Raw genomic sequence first — 14,924 nt, forward strand, 5'->3', positions numbered from 1 at the left:
AAGTCATATATTCTTGGAATAGATATGTCCCATAATAGTTAGCCCCTTTTACTTGGATTCAGCTTGAGCCAAATCCGAGTAAAATAAAGATAATCAAACGACAAAATAGGAGAAGAGACGATTTCATTTAAAGAATCGTACTATATGGCGTCAGCGGGCATCATCATAACTATAGCAGGGCTGCTCTCTTGACAGATGACGGGCTCTTCGAGGTAAAAGAGAGTGGGCATGCTTCGTCTTTCGTGAGAATTTTGAATTCCGAGGATAGATCCTAACCATAAGAGGTAATTGAATCTAACGGCTCGAATCTTGACAGTTGTAAAAACGGAGTTTCTTTTTATTCATATATAAAATCACCATACGCCGCTATCATCCTTTCAAATTCTCTTCTGATTAATTGTTCCTCTTTTTCTTCAATTTTTCTTGCCCTCTTGCTCGTTCTTCCTGCCAACTATCCTTCCGTGCCTCTATGGCTTTAGAAGCGGTTGATCATTGGGATTTGCTGGAAAACATTCATTCCAAAGTGACCTTGTCCCAATTGAGGACGATGTCCAAGAAATTCGATATCTCTACAGGATATGAACTACTCCTTCCGACGAGTTTGGAGGTTATTTTCAACCATGGACATGAACGTCATCCTCTCTACTTGAGACATCTGGATTGCAGTTATCCAAGAAGCTGCCGCTCCACCCCCAGGAGCTTCTGCTGGCGGAGATAATTGAGAACTTGTTGTGCCCTTTCTCTGTTTTTTTATCAAGCCTCATCAGGCCTTTGCTTAATGTAATAGAAAATTTTCTTGAATGAGAATCCACTTTCCTTTGTTCCTTGAATTGACTTGTTATCAGTGGTTTTAGTATAATTGTAAACAACCAGTATTGACCTAGGAAGAATCTATCTTATCTGACTTGTTATCAGTGGTTTTAGTATAATTGTAAACAACCAGTATTGACCTAGGAAGAATCTATCTTATCTCGAGTTTATGATGTTTTTATTAAGATAGAATTCTGAAACGCTTAGAACTCAATCAATATCAATACTTATATATTTTCTAAAAGTATGCGATTTGACTCTGGAGTCAAGTGCCTAGGCTCGAGAGAGTCGACTAGGTCTTTCCTTCCCCTAAGACCGAGAGATGACTGTGGGAGTCGGCCAAAGGGTTGTGCCTTGAGTTTATTCCTAATAAAGCATCAATGGCTTGGAATCCGACTCAGAAGTCGAACGCTTAGGCTCGATAGAGTCGACTAGGTCTTTCCTTCCCCTAAGGCCGAGAGATGACTATGGGAGTCAGCCAAAGGGTTATACCTTGAGTTTATTCCTAATAAGGTACCAATGACTTGGAATTCGACTCGGAAGTCGAGCGCCTAGGCTCGAGAGAGTCGACTAGGTCTTTCCTTCCTCTAAGACCAAGAGATGTCTGTGTGAGTCGGCCAAAGGGTTGTACCTTGGGTTTATTCCTAATAAGGCACCAAGGACTTAGAATTTGACTCAAAAGTCGAACGCCTAGGCTCGAGAGAGTCGACTAGGTCTTTCCTTCCCCTAAGGTCGAGAGATGACTGTGGGAGTCGGCCAAAGGGTTGTGCATTAGGTTTATTCCTAATAAGGCACTAAGGGCTTGGATATAATATTTTTCAGTTATAACATGAATGCGTAATTTTGACTAGAACCTTTTTTTTTGAAAGATAAGTAAGATAAAAATCACATGAGAAAGGGAGAATCTTTTACGTTCGCTAGAGGAAGGGCTTGAACCTTCGACCTTGTGGTTAACAGCCACACGCTCTAACCAACTGAGCTACTCCAGCTGTCGATTTAAAAATTTGGACCATTTCTCGATTTGTGCGTGTCATCCTTGCGCAGGGGCCATGCTAATCTTCTCTGTATCGTTCCAATTTTATCAGCTGTCGATTTAAAAATTTTATCAGATGCCTTCTTATTAAACATATTACTTAATACAAGCTTTCTTTAATAGAAGTCTATAGAGCTTGAGAGAAATTAAACTTTAAAGTTCAAGGGAAATACCGTCGCAAGTGTTCGATATTCTATGGGTGGTGGAGGATCCTTCCATATGGGGCCTTTAGCCGATAGGTACCCGTTCTAAGTTCCTCTAGGACCATATAGGGGCCTTCCTAGTTAGGAGCAAGTTTGCCTCGCCAGGTGTATTTATCAAAGATTACTTTGCGAAGGACAAGATCCCCAACGTTGAATCTTCTTGGACGAATCTTGCTATTGTAGTTACGCGCGATTCATTGTTGGTTGATGACCTGGGTTCTGAGTGCTTTCTCTCTGGTCTCTTCTAAGAGGTTGAGGTTGACTCGAAGTCCTACCGAGTTCATGCCTTCATCGAAGTGTCGTAGCCGAATGGTCGGCATACCTACTTCGACCGGAGTAACTACCTCAGCCCCATATGTTAACTTAAAGGGAGTCTCCCCCGTTGAATTCTTATGGGTTGTGCGGTATGACCATAGGATACTCGGTAACTACTCCACTAATCGTCCTAGGATGGTATCCACCTTCTTCTTTAATGCTTGAAGAATGCATTTGTTGGCCGCTTCGGCAAGTCCATTTGATTTTGGGTGAGCAACTGAAGAAAACTTAAGGTGGATGTTGTACTCTTCACAAAAATCTCGGAAACCCTTACTATCAAATTAGGTGTCATTGTCGGTAATGAATGACTGAGGCACACCAAAATGACAAACAATGGATTTCCATATGAAGCTAGTGATGTTGCTTTCACCAATCCTAGCCAGTGGTTCGGCCTCGATCCATTTGGTGAAGTAATCAATCGCCACTATTAGGAATTTTCTCTATCCTGAAGCCATAGGAAGAGGTCCTAACAAATCTAAGCCCTATTGGGCAAAAGGTATAGGGCTCAAAATAGGAGTCAACTCAGTTGCGGTGGCTCGAGGAATGGATGAAAAGAATTGACACCTTTGGCAACGAGATACTAGCTTCATTGATTCGGCTAGGATAGTCGGCCAATAATAACCCTGACGAATGATTTTTTGTGCTAGGGTTCGAGCCCCTGGATGATTCCCACATATACCTTCATGGATCTCTCTAAGCGCATAGAGAGATTCGGTGGTCGTAAACATCGCAAGTAGGGTTCTATACTGCTGCCCACATAGGATATTCGATAAAGTTGGTTCTCAATCACAAGGTAGTGGCAAGAATTCCTTAACAGGTGCTTGGCTTCAACTCGATCTTTGGGAAAAACACCTTGTATTAGATAAAGAATAATAGGATCTAGCCAACAAGGTGATATAGGTTCTTCTGTCTCCATAAGGATCTCTGATGGCTTTGAGATACTGGGGTGCTCCAGTGTGTCCGTATAAATGGGTCTAGAACAAATTCTCGAATTCGTTGATCCTAGTTTGGAGAGGGCATTTGCTCGAGCATTGAGGGCTCGGGGAACTTGAACTATCTTGGATTCCACAAAGGCTGTTAGAAGTTCTTTGGCGACTTGAAGATATTGGGCCATTGTTTTCGCTGAAAGTTGCTTTCATTGTCGAATTCATTATAATATTAATTGCTTACAAAGAATTCAAAATATTCAATAAAAAGAATAAAAAAAATGAAAGGTTACAACTCTCTCGAAAATAACACAAGATCCATTCGTCGTTTCTTGCTTGCGTGGGTCTTTAGCTGGTGACGGGGACGTCGATATCCGTGGACTACCTGACAATCAGATCAGATGCAAAACTCCGTCGATCCGCGAAGGAATCTAGAAGCAGAAGCGCTTATCTCGACAATGGCGAGATAATTGCTCTTCTTAGGATTACCACAACGGGATAATCCTAAGGAATGGATGCGGGTGATGCAGATCTGAAGAATCTCTCTCTTGCGTTGAAGAACTCGATCACTCTTCAGTCCGGCAGGGCTTCGCCAATTCTCCAAAATTCCAGATCTAAAAAATGAGGGCCTGAGGCTTGTATTTATAGGCTCGGGGTGGTTGAAACAACATAACAACCCATTTTTGGGCCTGGAGACACCCCAGGGTGTCTTAGCGAGGCTGAGACACCCCGTGGTGTCTCAACTCAGCTGAGACGCTTCTTTTGCATATTCGTCCGTTTCCGCCGTAATTTCTTCGTCTGAACTCGGATTCGAGTGATTCAAAGTACGTTGGAAAGCCGATGAGGAGTTCTATAAGCTCCAATAATTAGATCATCTGTGGAATCAACTGGGACATGAGGGGCATAGCGCCTTTTGTAAGCGACGCGGGGCTCCCGATCAATTCATATCCTCGTTATTCTGAAACTCCGGTGCTTCACGTAGTTCATCGATTCTCTTCAAGCATTTGTCGACATCAATCAAGCTTCTGTAAACTGGATAGTGACGTTCATCGTCTTTTCTTAGTACTGAGCCGTTCGTGGAGACCTATAGGCAATTTTCGATGCCTACAGATACCCCCTCCAAAGCGTTCCAGACTCGTTTCTTTTGTAGAAGAGGTTGGAATACTTTGGATGTGATTGGTCTAGCCTTCAGTCGGCGTGAAGGACCTGTAGTTAGCTTCGATTATTGACTCCTTCAATTTTCAGTCTATTCGATGCTTTGACGCATAGCTGAAGTCCTTCCGGCGCTGAGTTTATCGTCTGGCCGTCGTCGAAGTCTCAAATCTAAAACTGATGAGTTGAGTTTGGCTCGTGTCATCGAGTTGACTTTGAACTGACTATCTCTGTCATGATATATTGACTCGCATTGACTTTTGATCGCAATGCGTTGACTGGCGTTGACCTAGGGTTACGCGTTGACCCTAGGATTTCGAACGTCGTACGTTGACTTTTTGATTGCAACGCGTTGACTGGCGTTGACCTAGGGTTACGCGTTGGCCGGCGTTGACCCCGGGGTTTTGAACGTCGTACGTTGACTTTTTGATCGCAACACGTTGACTGGCGTTCACCTAAGGTTACGCGTTGACCAGCGTTGACCTAAGGTTACGCGTTGATCGGCGTTGACCCTAGGGTTTTGGACGTCGTACGTTGACTTTTTGATCGCAACGCGTTAACTGGCATTGACCTTGGGTTACGCGTTGATCGGCGTTGACCTTAGGGTTTTGAACATCGTACGTTGACTTTTTGATCGCAACGCGTTGACTGGCGTTGACCTAGGGTTACGCGTTGACCGGCGTTGACCCTGGGGTTTTGAACGTCGTACGTTGACTTTTTGATCGCAACACGTTGACTGGCGTTGACCTAGGGTTACGTGTTGACCGGCGTTGACCTTAGGGTTTTGAACATCATACGTAGACTTTTCGATCGCAACGTGTTGATTGGCGTTGACCTAGGTGTAGGGGTTAAAAATTGCCTATAAGTTCTTAAACACAGTTCAAGATAAGGAAAAGACGATAAACGTTATTATCCAAGTCAAGGGAATTTATCCAACATCAGCAAGCGAATGAAATGGATCAGTAGAATGCACAAGTCAGCGAAGTGACGAAATATACGCAAAACAAGGGAAATGGAAGAATTACAAATCGCCAAAGTATCAAAAAAGCGAACGAAACACCACTTGGAGGCCCGTGTAGGAGCGAGTCACCAATTGGGGGGTTCCGAGTCACCAGAAGCTGACTCGCACAGTTCCGAGTCACCAGAAGCTGACTCGCACAGTTCCGAGTCACCAGAAGCTGACTCGCACATTTCCGAGTCACCGGGACTCTTGTTGGATACAAAACCTCCCCAAACACGGATTTCGATGATTTTTAAGGATTCTTTCGTCCCAGAACCTCTCCAACTGTTTTGAGGTTATCTCTAAACACGTTTAGATGGTTATAAACTACAGATGACGTCTAAACACAAATTCTTATTCAAAAAGATATCTCCAAAAGCCTATAAATAGAAGCCTAGGGTCTTCTTTAAAGAGGATCTGAGATTGAGAAGGCGAGGTGCTGTCAAATTGTTCAGTTAACCACGAATTTCAGAGGAGAATCATCAGAGCTTAGCGAATACTTTCATAAAGAAAGCCCCTTCGAAAGGTTTTTGATTCTTTCCCCTTCTTTCCTCCGGATTAAACTTGGTTTTAATCTCAAGAAGATCCACAATCTCGCTCGGTCGTGATTGTCGCTTCCGCAATTGTTTCCTTCGTGAAACAAGAGCGTAATTATATTATCTATCGGGTTGATCTGCGGTGGTCCACGGACTAACGCATCCCCGGCACAGGCAAAGATCCTATGCAAAGTAGCGGGAGATAAACTACTGCTGCGTTTTGTTTGATAAAGTTGTAATCTTTATTTTTCGTTGTAAGAAGATCTTATAAAAAGATCGACTCTTCTTTCAGTTTGAACTTGTAATCGATAAACGGTGTAACAGGTTTTGAAAACAATGGAAAAGGCAACTTTTGACACAAACAAACTGGCGACCACAGTGGGAGCCGACAGCTTTTCTGCCAAAGCTGTAGTGTCGCAACCGAAGATCATCATCCCGATCAACGAGGAGGTCGAGTACGAGTTCGACCAAGCAAAATATGAAGAGTACTTATCCTCCTCTTCCCGATCATCTTCCCCTCGTAGGAATAGGAGAAACTCCATGAGGAAAAGTCGAGGACACTTGGATTTGAAGGTGCAAAACCAAGGACCTTATCCCGCAGCGGCTCAAAACACTCCTCGCGAAGCTGAAGTTGCTACCGAGAACGAGCCGACCTTATCCAAGAGGGCGCGTCAAAGACGGCGTCAACGCCTTGCACGCCAATTAGCCAAAGCCTCTGAGCAAGTGGATGGAATCCGCTATGAAGCAGATCTGAAGTCTAGAAGATGACAACCGCCACGGCAGCAAGCTGGTAACTGGCCCAAACCAACGACAAATGAATGGGTCCCCGTTAAGAGGACACGTTCAACTCTTGAAGAACGAATCAAGAAGTGCCACGCTTTACTCGCGCACGCAAGAATCCTGGTGCAAGAGGCCAAGAAACTACAAGCAAATGGTGCAGACGATAAACTGACAAAACCACGTCAAATCTGGAGGCCAAAATCCAAAACAAGGCCCGAAAGAAACAAGTCACTGGCTGCTAGCTCGGCCAAGGCCGAGTCATCAACTACTGGCTCGGCCAAGGCCGAGCCACCAACTACTGGCTCGGCCAAAGCCGAGCCACCTTTTGCTAGCCCGCGTCACCGCCAAGCCGGTTCACCTCCGTCTGCAGAAATTTCGCCTCCCACGGCCAGTTTCAAGTCTCCGTCAGCCCCTATTTCTGTTTCGGCGACTTCCTCACCTTCTGTAGAACCCCACGACAGCGTGGACTTGTCCCGATTTAAAATGAGCATTACGGATCGTCTCGGTCCTTTGCATAAAGATGAACCCCGTATAGTTCGTCAGACTGGGGGTCATACGTGATTCCCCAATAAGTCAAAGACCCCTCTTACGGAGAAGGTACCAGCAACTACTCGCCTTGGACTGCGGGTAGAAGTCCAAGAACCTGTTGAGTCCTCACGCGCACGAAGGCGTGTTTTCAAACGAGCGACTCTTGAAAATAACGACAACGCATTATATCCTCAAAGAGAGCCTTATTCGTCAGAAGACGACGATATTAGAATGAGAGGATTATGCCAACACAAGATAGGTTGCTCCGATAATCATGTCAATGAGTTATACTATCAGACTGGGGGTATGAATAGATCTCGGAAGAGAAATACCCAGGAAAAGGATTCTCGTTGTCCATGTACTAAACTTATTAAGGCGGTACTGTCAAAATGTAACTGTTCCAAGACTGCCTCACAAAGGATTTCAGTGTTTGAAAGACTTTCTACAGAAACGGTGAGACACAAACCAAGACGTTTCCGTAAAAGAAAGCCGGCCGTTCAGGAACGTGAATTCTCAGAATTCACGGTTAACATGGCAGAAAAAGGAAAATCCACGCGACGCTACAGTCCTGAACCTTTTCCGCAAATATCCCAACGATTGACTCGGCTGCGAACCGGGGCTATTAGGCCTAGAGATTACAACAAAATTCAGAGAGGGCAGTCCTCAGACGATGAGGCGTCGGACGCCAACTCTGCAATTGCTTCGGATGCCACTGTGTCCAGTACGGGACAGACTCGAGAGTCGTTCATGATCACCACCGAACAGATGGCTCAACTTCTTCAAGAAGCTTTGGCAAAGCAGAAAGAGGATTTTAAAATTGAAATAGAGATGGCAGTGCAACGTGTTAAAGATTTACATGCCCAACAACTCCAGCAATTGACAAATCAACGCGGTGAATCTAGCCGTCGTCCAACTACTAATCAGATAGATAGCGACTCAGAAGTGGAAGAAAATATCAATGCTGATGACCCTCCCGTTGACCAGAACGCTGGGGGTGGTCCTACTAGAAATAACAACACTGGGGGTGGCACCAATATCCATTCTCAAAATCGCCAGAAGAGAGAGGTAGGCGAAGACCTTAAGATGAAAGACTTGGAAAGTAAAATCAATGCTTTGATGTCTGCCCAAGAAGTAAAAAAGACTGGCATTCCGTATCCCTACCCGAGAGAGTGGGACTCCATTCCATACTCGCCAAAGTTCAGTTTGATTAACTTCACGCCATTCGATGGAAGGGGCTCCCCTACCCAACACTTGATTTACTTCAAGTCTCATCTGGGGATCATTTCAGGCAACGAACCTCTGATGGTACGATCGTTCGTAGGAACCCTTCGCGCAGTTGCATTTGATTGGTACCGCTGGCTTAAACCAGGAAGTATCAATACATGGGATGATATGGAAAGCATGTTTCTCGCTAATTTCTTCGACGATGACACGGAAGTATCGATCAGAACGCTCTTTGAAGAAAAGCAGAAAGATGGAGAGCTCGTGGAGAACTTTGTTAAGCGCTTCCAAAATAAGGCAATGAATTGTCGAGACCCGATCACGGAGGAATTCATCCTCCAAACGTGCCACAATAACCTTTCCATAGATATACTGGAAGCTATGAGCACTGCACCATCTAAGACATGGAAGGAATTGAAGGTACGAGGAGAGTAGGCTGAACGCTTCCTCAAAAGGAAGAAAGATGAAAGGGGACAACTGGCAAATAATACCCAAAAACAAAACTTTACCCCCCCGTGGTAAAGGGAAAGGAACGGCGAACGCGGTAGACGCGAATCAGACATTTGAATTGCAACCCCAACAGCAGCCGCAACAACAGCAGCCGCAGCAACAAGCGCCAAAGCAACAAACGCCTCAATGGCAATAACGACCTCCGAGGCAACAGAAAACTTCTGTGCCAAAATTCCCGAAGGAATACTCCTTCAAGGAAGATGAAGTCCCTGGTATCTTCAAGTATTTGATGGAAAATAACAAAATTAAGCTGCCTCCGATCACTGATCATGAAGGAGCTAAGAAAATTACGGATCCGTGATATTGCGCATTTCACAGAACAGTCCATCATCCTACGAAGACGTGCTACGTTCTCAAGGACAAGATTCAGGCCCTAATCGATGTGGGAATTATCACTCCAAAGCAGCCTAAAGAAAAGAAGGTGGGCGCGAACGCAGTTTCTGTTAGCTTTGGTTCTATCCCTCTGGCGTGGTTCCAACCAGAGCCCGTATATAATGTGCAAATGAAGACTGTCAACGATGATCCTTATGGACAACGTCAAAAAGGACTCGTACAACACATAACTTCTAGCGGCGAAATTCTTTGGGTCCATCCGGACTTGTTAGGAGATGAGCAGTGGGTAGGATCCTCATCTAAGAAAAAGTACAGAGGTAAAGGCAAAACCTGTTGTCCCACCACAGCAATTCCTGAAAAAGATGATGAAGATATCCCCACATTATCACTCTCCGAAGATGAACAAGAGGCTCTTGCCACTAGGGGTGGGAATGAATATAATTATAAATACCCCGAAACTCCTGACGCAAATGCCAAGACATTAGCCGAGCTGGGGGTGGTTACAACTCCCCCTGCACCAGTCGAAAAAGCTCAACAGAAGTCAGCTAATAAGCAAAAAGAGAAAGAGCCTCAACCCCAGGAAGCTCATAACCCGAAGCAGTCTCGATTCAATCGTCCGATTGGGAGAGATAAACCGGGAAGTTCAAACACTCCTTACCGCTTTGATGTCATGGCTCAGCTAGCTAACATCCCAGCAAGAATAACTTTATATGAGATGTTGCGCCTTTCCAAGGATACTAGAGAGGCATTGCGAGAAGCTTTAGCCAATTCTGACACGTTCCTTACTCAAGTCAAACCGGTCCGCGAAGAAACGGAATCACCCGTTCAGCTTTGTAATTTATCGGCCAAACAATTTCCTCATATCACGTTCACTAAGGATGACATGCAAGTGAGGAATTCAAAGCATGATAGGCAGGATGACATGCAAGTGAGGAATTCAAAGCATGATAGGCCTTTATACTTCACCGGATACATTGGCTCCAGTGTAGTTAACCGGGTCCAAGTCGACCCGGGTTCTGCTGTTAGCATCATACCACTCCGATTGATGCATAATCTCGGAATCCCGGCAAGCAAGCTAGCTTCCATAGGTACCGTCATATACGGGTTCAATACCAGTGGATCCAGACCTTTGGGTAAAATACGGATAAAATGTCAACTTGGGGATCTAAAATCCGAAGTTACGTGCTACGTAATCGACGCAGAGACATCCTATAGCTTACTATTGGGTCGACCATGGATCCATGGTAATCTTATAGTTCCCTCTACTCTTCATCAGTATCTAAAATACATAGATGCCAATAATAAAGTCAAGACGGTGGTCACAGATAAGCAACCGTTTAAAGGATTGGAAAATTACTTTACCGATTTCCTCCTTTACGGTGTTGAATCTGATACTGAATCATCGGCTCAAGGCAAGGATAGTAGGGAAGAAGCTGACACAGAAGCAGGTTTTGATTACAATAGTGGTTTTATACTAAATGACATTGTACCCTTTGTAATCGGTCATGACGATGGCGAATCATCAGACGGTAGTTGTAATTGGCAACTTGCCGAAGAAGTAATAAATAACGACTTAGAGTACTTACCGTGTTTGGCTAATGTAATGTAGGGGTTGTACAATAATCCTGATGTGCATATGCCGCTTCAGTCATCTTGCTTCATGAAAAAATGCTTCCAGGCCTCGTTAGGAACAACCTTTGCAGGGGGTGAAAAAGAGTTAGTGTTCGGCAAAGGGGAAATATCCCCGCCATCGTATTTCTCTCCAAGTGAAAATAAAAATAAAGAGAGACCTGGCATTCATTCATCCCGATATAGTCATCAAGCGCGTGATTACATGGAAAAATGGGGATATAATTTTGCGCTTGAAGAAGGGCTTTGTTTTGATCGAGGCCCACGAGTTCCACCTCGTATGGCCTATGTACCAGAAGGAAAGTCTTATAATTATTATAGCTATAAAAGGGGTCTGGGTTATGCTTCTGATGACGAGTGTTGTTGGCAAATCGTAGACCATTTAACCAATCAAGATGGATACTCATCTGACTCTTCCAGTTGGGATTCAGATGTTAGCCTGGGAGAGGTATTCAAAGGTTTGATGTCGAATATGACCACAGTCGATCCTTCCACGATTCAAGAGGATGATCAACTACCGACTTGGGAGGATCCCTGGATTCACCATCTAAACATACAGTATGGAGATCGATTCGAGCAAAGAGAACCTCCTACCGAAGATAAAGTGGTCCAGATAAATATGGGTAATGAGACGAATCCAAAGCCAATATTTATAAGTGATAGTCTTCCACCAGATGAAAAAGAGGAGTTAATTTCCCTCATCAGAGAATTCATAGATGTTTTCGCCTGGAATTACGAAGATATGCCAGGGCTTGATCCGAACGTGGCAGCCCACCGTCTTAACATCAAACCGGATGCAAAACCTGTCAAACAATAGCAAAGACGATTTCGCCCACAAATCATGGAAGCGATTGAAGAAGAGGTAAAAAAATTAATCGATTCTGGTTTTATTCGGGAAGAACAACATCCGGATTGGCTCGCAAACATTATTCCGGTCCTCAAGAAGAATGGAAAAATAAGGATATGTATTGACTTCAGAGACTTGAATAATGCATGTCCGAAAGATGATTTCCCCCTCCCTATCACCGATGTTATTATCGATAACACGTGTGGGTTTGAGAGAATGTCCTTTATGGACGGGTTCTCGGGTTACAATCAAATCAAGATGTACCCGGATGATGAAAAACATACCGCATTCAGGACGCCTCTCGGAGTGTTCTGCTATACAGTGATGCCTTTTGGGTTAAAGAACGCGGGCGCCACATATCAACGGGCTATGTCTAAGATTTTTCAAGAACATCTCCGTAAAACTGTCGAATGCTATGTCGTCGATTTGGTAGTGAAGAGCCGTGATAAAAACGATCATATCAAAGATCTAAGACCATGTTCGAGCTCATGCAAACTCACCAGTTGAAGATGAACCCCACCAAGTCTTTCCTTGGAATGTCCAGTGGTAAGTTTTTGGGATTTGTCGTCACTACAATGGGTATCCGCATTGACCCTGATAAAGTAAAGGCAATCAATGAGTTACAATCTCCGAGGAATCTCAAGGAGCTCAGAGGACTGCAAGGACGGTTAGCTTATATCCGTCGGTTCATCTCGAACCTTTCAGGCAAATGTCAACCATTCTCCAAACTCACAAAGAAGGGCGTGTCATTTGTATGGGACGACGCTTGTCAAAAGGCATTCGAGAGTATCAAAGAATATCTCTCAAAGTCTCCTGTACTCGTTGTACCGAAATCGGGCAAACCGTTCTTGATTTATATCAAGGCGACGAGCCACTCATTAAGTGCATTACTTGCGCAAGATGACGATAACGGTCATGAACAGGCAATATATTATCTAAGTCGGACCTTAGTGGGTGCCGAATCCCGATATCCTATGATCGAAAGGGAATGTCTCGCTTTGGTATTCGCAATTAAAAAGATGCGGCATTACCTGGTAGGACAGACTATTTATGTTATCTCCAAAGTTAACCCAGTTCGAGTATTCATGACACAGCCAGCTTTCATGAATTGGTGTTTAGCAAAATGGGCCTTGCTCTTGTCCTAATATGACTTGCACTTTAAACAACAGAAGTCAGTAAAAGGACAGACCATCTGTGACCTCTTGGCAGCTAATCCAACTATAGATACCGCCGAGATATATGACGATCTACCCGATGAAACCCATGAAGTCAACGCAACTTCACACCAACAAGTATGGCGTTTGTACTTCGATGGTGCTTCTCGAGCGACCAATGTAGCAAGTGCTCCTGGACCTTCTAAGGTTTCCTCCGGAGTTGGAGTCGTCTTAGTTTCCCCAGGAAAACATGTGATGCCTCGAGCTTACTCGCTAACCAAGCCGTGTTCAAACAACGTAGCTGAGTATAATGCATTGCTTATTGGACTCAGCTTTGCTAAAGAGCTGGGGGTTAAGTATCTCGAAGCCTTCGGTGATTCTCAACTAATAGTTAAACAAGTTCAGGGAGAGTATGAGGTCATAAATCAAGATTTAATACCATACCACAAGATGGCCATCGAGATGGCAGAATCGTTTGAAGGATTCTTCATCGAATATATTCCACGCCTACAAAACACGTACGCAGATGCGCTGGCAGCACTAGCCGTGTCCCTGGCTGTAGGCTGTCTAAAAATCACAATAGATAGTCGATCCCTATCAAGCCCGGATAATGAAAGTTACAATCAGACGACTTTCTGATCTTTGCATCCGCAACTCTGCAACCGCTATAAACACGGCCTCATCTCTGAGATGACTGATCTTGATGGCTGCGACAACAGCATGACTAATATGATGCTGATGAGCAGTGTAATGATTTTAGAAATCAAAGGTTGGACTTAGTTGGTGAGTTGCTTGGTAGAGAGCTATGGGCAAATATTCATCTTCAAAACACTATGGATGTTGATTCCCGTCTAACTCCAACAACGAAAGCTACAATCAAATAGCTTTCGGGTCGACAATCGAAAGCGGTAAATAGAGGACCTTTCACGTAGATCGAGAAGAGTTACAATTCGACGACGCTTCCGACAACTGATGAAAGCTCTATTCTGCAGCCTTCGCAACCAACAGTGAGAGTTACAATCTGACGACTCTCATATCCTATAACAGGCAAGGATCAATAAACAATAGCCTTTGCAATGTTATAATGGATGAGGTTACAAGTCAACAACCTCTCTCGAACGCAGAAAGTCATTCCTGCGTTTCTCAAGTTCAAAACGCACACTTGTGTGTTCCTCAGCAGACATCGAACTCTGTAACGCAGAGTTAAAGTACAAGACGCACACATAACGTGCGTTCTTCAATAGACTCAACTATGTGCCCCAAACTCTGGACGCAGAGTTGAGCTTCAACGCACATGGCCTGTACGTCTCAAATCCCCAACAGAGATTTAATTCTGCGTCTCAAGCCTTGGACGCAGAGTTAAACCCCAGAACGCCGACTGAGGCGTTTTGACTTGTTCAGATACAAGCCGAACGGCCTCAAAACCGTTATCCCACGTTCTGAGGGATTCTCGCCCACAAAGGAGCGGAAATAGGGGTTGCTTACACCCCTCATCCCCCTATAAATAACCGACTTACTCAACAGAGTAGAGGGTGGATCAGTTGGTTGGTTGATCGGCTTTTAATAGTAAAACCGCATAAGGTTAAAGAGGAGCTGGCATCAAACCCGCCCAAGGTCAACAAATCTCAGCAGTTCAACAGCACGAAGAAGGAGATCTTTTGAAGATCAAAGAACTGATCAACGATCAGTTAATCAAATCTCGGAGGATCCCTTCATCAACGTCATAATACACTTGGCAATTAACCGAATCTTCGGTTCCAACAACTCTGTTACAGAGTTTTAACTCATTCTGAGTTCTTAAACTCGTCAAGAGTTCTTAATTAACTTGCAACACAAGTTAATCACATCAAACCAAACATTCGGTTTTCAACAACTCTTGTCAGAGTTCTTAACTCGTTCAGAGTTCTTTACACTCGTTAAGAGTTCTAAACCGAAGTCAGCAAGCAC

At 44.3% G+C, this 14,924-nt stretch overlaps 1 non-coding gene across 1 annotated transcript; it reads right to left on the minus strand.

Moving 5' to 3' along the window:
• Nucleotides 1–1,725: 1,725 nt before the first annotated feature.
• On the minus strand, nucleotides 1,726–1,799 carry TRNAN-GUU. Its single transcript has one exon. It is a non-coding gene; the product is annotated as a tRNA-Asn (tRNA).
• Between the last annotated feature and the right edge of the window lie 13,125 nt (nucleotides 1,800–14,924).

This window comes from Asparagus officinalis, unplaced genomic scaffold, assembly GCF_001876935.1.
Source record: "Asparagus officinalis unplaced genomic scaffold, Aspof.V1 AsparagusV1_Un1230, whole genome shotgun sequence".
NCBI lineage: Eukaryota > Viridiplantae > Streptophyta > Magnoliopsida > Asparagales > Asparagaceae > Asparagus > Asparagus officinalis.